The sequence below is a fragment of the Zea mays genome, chromosome 6 (assembly GCF_902167145.1).
Source record: "Zea mays cultivar B73 chromosome 6, Zm-B73-REFERENCE-NAM-5.0, whole genome shotgun sequence".
NCBI lineage: Eukaryota > Viridiplantae > Streptophyta > Magnoliopsida > Poales > Poaceae > Zea > Zea mays.
In genome coordinates this window covers 132,566,851-132,575,023 of record NC_050101.1, presented here as the reverse complement: position 1 = coordinate 132,575,023, position 8,173 = coordinate 132,566,851, and positions in this window count along the sequence as shown.

Genomic DNA, 8,173 nt, shown 5'->3' with positions numbered 1-8,173 from the left:
AGGAAGTAAATTAAAAATTTGCTCTCAGATGATTACTCCCCCTAAATGAGTGTTCTCTTTTAGAGAGAAAATTTCTCCGCTTTTTAGAGACAAAGAAATACTCCCCCTGACAGAAATTTTCTACCTTTAGGAAAAAGCATGTGAAAATTATAGGTGAAAGACATGATTTGAAAAGACTAACTTCCCTTATGCATAGGTAACAGAATATGAGTTGACCACTTATGCATTTTTAGCAACATGGAAGTATATAATGTGAAATCTAGTCTAATCAAATATTGGAGAAGACATGTAAATGATACTAGATGTAGTCTCAAAAGATACCGACTGAAATTCAATGGCGAGCTTGAGAGACATGAGAGTTCTTGGAGATTTTGCAGTGGAAGATTGTTGTCTTTCTCCGGGGACCTCATTTTCCTTACAATGAGACTATCACATGAAATAGACTTGAAAAAGGTGTTAGTCTCAAAGTATTAGATTATAGAGTAACCTCCCCCTGAAGGTGTGCATACAAGTTTTGAATACTTGCAGGAGACATGCACTTTGATTTGATATCAAGAGGGGCAAATTATCTATAATCCGAACTTTGGCACATATAAGTTAAATGATACAGATTGTAGAATATGAGTGTTTTACAACTTGAAGAATTCACAGTTATCAATTGATGTATCATTTACTATGGAGTGATATTGAAGCTATGTGTCGTGCTTAAATAATCATTTTAAGCCATGTAGGTTTGCTTAAGTATATGAATTGAAAGCAAGCAATCCTACCATGTGATTTACCTAGTACGCATAATTTTAAAACAAAAGTAAATACCAAATGTAATACTAGGCATGAAAGGTAAACTAGATACAAGGTAAATAGATACGCATATCTAAAGATAAGAAATACAATAAATCTAGTTACCTTAGTCATGGGTGGGAAATTTGGGTCCAAAAATTTCACTAACCCACCTGGCAATTAAACTTGATCCAATATGGTGTATCCCATGATATACATCCCAACTTTGCCAAGTCTCCAAATTTCCCGTTGACCTTCGGGCCACTCACTTCCCTTTCGGGATCCAAACCTTTTTGGTGCTTTTCATGGTCATAATTATTTCCATTAGCACCCAGATGCGTTTGGCCCCCTTTCCTTTGTTGGCTTGTTTGTTGGCCTTGATTGCTATCACCTTTCCATTCTTTTTCTTCTTGATCAAATATGGTGTAGCAGCCTTTTTGTCCACCTTTTTTATGTAGGTGTTGGAGATTTTGCTTGATGGCTTTTGCTTGTGTTTATGTCTTTGCTTATCCCTGGTCATCGCCTTGCATTGGAAAGACTTATGGCCTTCCATGTGGCATAGCCTACAAATCACAGTTTCTCCCTCTATAGGCTTATTCACTCCCGCAGTGGTGTTATCCTGTGGAGGTCGGATTTGTTTTGCTTTGCCTTTCTTGTCATACAAAGCCTTGCCAAGGCGAGACACTTCTTGCTTTAGTTGTTCATTTTCCTTTGCAACCTCATCCGAACATGTTTCTACAACAATATTCTCAACAAGAACTTGGTTGCAGGGGTTAGGATCATCAATTAAATCAAAGCAAGAAGTAGAAGCATCTTTCTTAATAATTTCAGGTATTTCAACTAAAGATGTTGCTGGGGTGCTACTAATGTTTTCTAGCTTGGTAGTTAGTCATTATTGTGTATGCTAAGAATTTCCATTTTCTCTAGCAAATTTTCAATAGCTTCTTGGGAGCTAGCTAACTTAGCCTTAAGTTTTTCATTCTTTTTAATAAGACCATCATCAGTAGCAGTGGATGGAGCACTAGACTCTAATAGCTCAATTTTAGTTGATAGGTCACAATTTAAGTTTGCAAAAGTTTCAAATTTTTCTAGCAAACCTTTATAATCATTTTGGGAGCTAATCAACTTATTTTTCAAAGTTTTAAGTTGAGCTTTTTGCTTAGTGCAAACATCCTGGAAAAATTTAACGGCTTTTGCAAGTTCATCTACGGAGGGCTTTCCCTCACCATCATCATCACTACTACTATCATCACTAGAGGTTGGAATGCTTATTTTACCTCTTGCCATAAGGCATCTGTGTGATGACCGTGATGAGCGTGATGAGGACCGGTGGCTGCGCGTCCTTGGGGGTTCATCTTCACTTGAAGAATCATCCCAAGTTCTGACACTTGTTAGCGCCTTGCCTTTGCTCCTCTCCTTTTTGGGTTCGACCATAGTTGGACAGTTGTCCCTGAAGTGGCCCTTCTCCCCGCATGTGAAGCATCCTCTCTTTCTTTGCTTTTTCCTGTCAATGTTAAAGAGAATATCTTCGACCTGCAGGGGCACACCCATTAGATTAATCTTACGGATCATCCCCATTACCTTTCCGACGCGTCGGATTGTTTCTTCGTCCTTGGAGGATGATGTGCATGGTTGATTATCTTCATCATCATCACTTTCTTCTTCTTCCTCTTCTTCACTTGAGGAACTTGGAGTGGGAGCCTTCTTTTTTCCCTTCCTTTCATCACATGCAAAAGCATATGGCCTTGAGGAAGTTGGATCCTCTCCCCGACACATTTTTCGCGACATCTCAAAAGCTGTGATTTTCCCAATCACAATGGTCGGGGTCATGTTACTCAAGTCCTCCATGTTGTGAAAGATGGTGATGATGCTCCCATATCTTTGTTGTGGTAGTAGGGAGATAATCTTCCTCACAATGTCTGCATCACCTAGCTTATTAATGCTAATAGAGTTGAGATCATTGATAATTAGATTCAAGCGAGAATACATGTCTCTAACAAGCTCATCATCTTTCATAGCAAAATAATTATACTCATTTAAGACTAGGCAATGCTTTTGCTCACGGACATTGGATGTGCCGTCATGGAGCTCATGCAATTTAAGCCAAATCTCATTAGCAGTTTTCAAGGTAAATACTTGATTAAAAATATCCATGCTAAGAGATTCATACAAGCAATTTTTGGCTCTAGCATTTAAATGAATTTCTTCTTCCTCACTCGCGGTGGGTTTCTCGGGATTCTTGGGGGGTTTCATCCCGTCACGAGTGACTCTCCAAACACCTAGATCAACGACCTCTAGGTAACAAGCCATTCTAGCACTATAATATGGGAAAGTTAGTGCCGTCGAAGTGTGGTGGCCTATGGGTATCCATCCCTTCCTCTAAAAAGCGTCGACTCTTTTAGCGGTGAAGCTAAAGCGTTTCAAATGAGCCAAATCAGGCTCCGATACCACTTGTAGGAAACGGGTGACACCTAAGAGGGGGGTGAATTAGGACTTCTAAAAACTTTCTCTAAACTAGGCCACAAATAAATCCCTAGAGCAAAACCTATGCAAATAGCCAAACTGGAAAGTGCAAACTAGGTTTTGTCTAAGTGTTGCTATCTCTACTGCAATGACTAAGTTTCAATCTATACTAAATAAGTATGTATACAAGATTGAAACTTAAATGCTTAATGTAAATGCGAAAACTTAAAGAGCAAAGTGGAGAAGCAAACTCTCGTGGATGACGCCGGTATTTTTACCGAGGTATCCGGAACCGCGCAAGGTTCCGACTAATCCTCGTTGGTGCCCCTACGCAAAGAGAAGCCTACGCGAGGGCCAATCACCTCGGTCGAGTAACTCCGTAGAGAGCCATGGGCCTTCTCCACGCGCAAGTGGTGCTCCGCTTCTGGCTCCTCTCGGACGCTCCCCGCCATCTCCACTATCGAGCTTCCGGCCGAAACGCCGCGGGCCTCGTTCCCGCCGGTACACGGTGGCGGCTGTGACATAAACACGGTTGTCACGGTCTCGCAAGACACTTGCCCCACTCGGTACAATTACAACGGCTCACGCAAGAGCCAAGGGGTTGTGAGGTTTATCTAAACTCACTCAACAATCTAGGGTTCACCTAGAGCAAGCGCTAAAGCGATCTAACTAACCTAAGCACTTCGCAAAGCACCTACGCTAATCACCGAGTGATTCTATTAAGCACTTGGGTGTTTGAGCACTTGGAAATGTCTACAATATGCCTTGGTATGTTGCTTGGGCTCCCACACTTGGAAATGACCGGTTGGGGGTGTATTTATAGCCACCAACACAAATAGAGCCGTTTGAGAAAAGCTGCTGCTTCTCTGCGGCACACCGGACAGTCCGGTGGTGCACCGGACAACGCACTGTAGCCTGTCCGGTGCGCCTAGCCGTTGCCCTATCAGAGCAGGTGACCGTTGGCGCCACAGGCTTTCCACACCGGATAGTCCGGTCCTCACACCGGACAGTCCGGCGTGTGGGCACCGGATAGTCCGGTACTCCACGCAGAGACAGTCCGCAGGCAGCACACTTGGACTTTTCTTGGATCTTTTTAATGTCTTCTTTTGAGGTGTTGCTTTCCTCAATTCCTTAGTCCAAGTTAATCTTGCATCCTGTGAACTACAAACACAAACACTAGAAAACTTATTAGTTCACGGATTGTGTTGATCATCAACACCAAAACTCAATTAGCCAAATGGCCCGGGGTCCATTTTCCTTACAGTAAGAAATATGTCTGGTTTCCCAAACTTCCGCACTAGAGCCATATCATCCATATACCGACGTTTCATGTCACGAGGACCGCCAATAAACGATGTCGTCAGCATAGTTCGCTTCCCAACCTTATGTGCTCTAATATCTCCATCTAACATACTATCCACCAAGCCCTGTTATAGGTCTACCTTAACCGATCCTGGTTCTTGCGTATGAAATCTAAACAAGAGCTCTCGATCTTGATGTTCGTGTCGATCGCGAATTGCTCAAAAAGCCACTTACCATGAAGTATTGGATTGAATACCCCTAGACGAATCTAGAATTTGTAGCAGTAATAGTCACATACGGACACACATAGATGATTAGGAGATTTTTCATACAGGATTGATTATTTAGTGATGCTGAAAGCATTATTAAAAATGTGTTACATAATAAATTTCAATTTTAGAACAACTAACCTACATCTTCATCATTTGCATTATTTGTCCTATGTGTCGCACGTTATGCATCCACTTCATCCATGGATACACCAATCTTTCGAATATTTGCATGCCATCCAAGTTCACCACTAGGGAAGAATAGTGGATATGATAGTGCATCGTAGCATCCATGGTATGAGCGGATGTCGTGGCTTGAATTGTCCTTCCCATGGAGCATAAAACTCTTGCTGAACTGGCCTCGCTGTTTGCTCCCCTTGATCCAGACAGCGGCCACCTCCGAAGTGAGAGGCGTGTTATATGTCTTCTAGTTCAACATCTAGTCTAGGTGTGTTATATGTCCCACAACCTCCTGAGCTTGGGATAGTGCAGACTCTGATGCTAGGCACTTTCGTGATAACAATAAGTTTTTTAATGGCCATTTCTCTTTCACTTCCCTATACTATTGCCTCGATAGTATGACAACTAATGTGAGGGATTCTGGTATATACACTTTTTGGCACAAGGCATGATGTACCATAATATCAAGTCATTCGGTAGGGAAGGTGGGGCAGAGCATAAACATCTTGAGCTTTACTTTTATGATGATGACCCCAGTCTCAAGCATCGGTACCATAAGTGTCGCGAAGAGCATTAATAGAAAGACAAAAATGTTATTAAACATATAGTCGACATACTCCGTGGAAACCCGTACTCTGAGCACCTTAGGACCATGGGCCATGTTAAGAACCTTGATGACTATCGTACCACATTGAACCTAGACTAGATATTGAACCAGAAAACCTAGGTGGCTCATACTCAAACTTCTTCATAGTCCAATAACCGCAGTTGGGAACAGACTTGAGCATATGTGTTTTCTTCAGGGATGTTACTATACACCTTTGTTGTACGGGTCGGGAACATAAGTGGTAGTATATTCATCTTGAGTACCATTGACCTTGATGTCCTCATCGGTCTGCTCATCTGTTTTTTTTGAAAACAATGAGTAAGCCATGTGTATTTATATAAGACTTGGTACCATAATAAAAATTGAAATAAGTATATTGCCCAGCGAATAGGTATCCCTCTTACTCATCATCAGTTTCTTCGAATATGACATCCTCATCATCATCACCTAGATAGTGAAAATGTGAGCCACGTAAAAGACAAGGCCATTCAGGGTGGGGATAATATGTAATGTGAATAAATATTTTTAACAATTACCATTGAAAATAACATTTGGCTCCATATGTGTATGGTACACCCCATTTGGATTAGCATCTTGGCATGGATTCTTACATTGTACTGTTGGAAACACACGTTTAGTCAGACTACATGATATCGCCGTTGTGTAAGATCCATTTAAAATTTGATAGTAATTGCCATTGCTGTTAATATCCGTAGTCGTATGGGGCTGTGTCCAATCGTCCCTTTCCGAAGCGTTATCGATAGTATCCTCAAGCGAAGTAGCCACATTCCTTGTAATGGTTGCTTCAAATTGTTGATTTTGATGGGCTAAGATAGCTTGTCTTTCCCCATGTAGCACATGATGTTTATGTTTTAGTGGTTTGGTAAACATATCGAGTGAACCTACATCCTTGGTCTATGTTGAATTTGGTAGGAAAGGTCTTCTGATGAGTTCAGGGATAACCCAGTCGCAGAAGGTAACTGAGGATCCATCAGGTTTTGTTGCATCTGCTATAGGGTGTACAACCTCATGAGTATATGTTGGGTCCTCCATGGCAATAGACCCCTGATGCAAAGAGTCAGACTATAGTGCTCTACGTTTCCTTATGCACTCTATCTTTGCCTCTTTCCACCTTGGTGTACTATTATACAACCTAAGGCGTTCACGCCAAGACTCCCTCTCGACGGGAGTTATGTTTTTGTACCGCTTGCTAAAGTAGACAACCCTTTCCATAGTATGCTTAGGTGTTTGACCAATAGTTTCATGCACACTGTCTGGAATAAGGCATGTCTACATTAAAACCCCTTGAATTATAAAGTTTTTTTTTGCATATTTAGTCAAATGAAGAGTCATGTACCTGGTCTTATAATGTCTCTCGTTGTGACAACGTCGTTTGCCTGGAATGTCTCATTCATATGTAACCAATCGCTATCATCATCTGGATCCATGTTTACTTTTTTGTCTCCACCTACAAAATATGAACATGTTACTTTCCAATTGTAGGTTTATGCATAGAAACATTATTCTAGATTTGACGTGTTTCATCACCTCCTAACACATTGGGCACCATATATTTTCCCTTGTTTCTTTGACGCGCTTCACGCTGCTTCTTATTGAACTCGTTCATTTGTTCAACAGACATTTTTGCACGCCTTTTTATATACCTTTGTCTATTTCGTTTGATTAGATTATCAGCCAATGAAGTGTTATTATTATGACCTGCCATGATATCATCATAGACATTTCTATACTACTCTATTAAGAACCTAATGTGGGCACCTGATGCTACCACGGTTTTCTCCACACTTGCTGAACGATGACCGTATGAGAGCTCACTCTTGCTATAATCAAACTAGGTCAATAACAAGTACCATAAGATGATGAGCATGAAGGATGCTACGATGAGATCGGAGAGGTCTAGGCCGTCGTCTCCTAGTCAACTATGGTTGTGGAGGATCGTTGTCGTCATATGATATATTATATTTAGCTATCTTTGTACAAAACGTCTATTATATAATAAAGATGTGACTTGATCCTAGCACATATTTGAGAAGCATCTGGAATTGTCCTTAATTCTGGGTGTGACAAAGATCCACCCGAAGATCCCGCGCGTGGGCGCAAGAGGTTGGGCCCGGCCCGGTGGCGATGAAGAAAGGTGGCGGAGTGACGGAGGCTTGGGCGAGGTGACAGGGCTCGGGCCGACGAAGGAAGGTGACGATGTTTGCTGAAGTTACATTGCTCGGTCGGGGTGACGGGAGTAGGGCGGGGGCACGATCACACATGATCTAGGCGACGATGTTAGTTGGCGCCGTCGTCGGTGCCAAACTCGCTTGGCGGGGTGAATGGGGGCTAGGGTGTGGCGATGGGGACTCGGGCCGACGAAGGAAGGTAGGGAGGTTTGTTGAAGTTTCCTTGCTTGGGCAGAGTGACGTGAGCAGGGCGGGGGCATGGTCGCACATGTGGACACCTACAGGGACTCCTTATAGGGTAGTAGTAGATTACTCCATTAATATGTTAAAATCATACTAAAATTTTAATATATAGCCTATTAGACAATAGCAAATAAACTCTA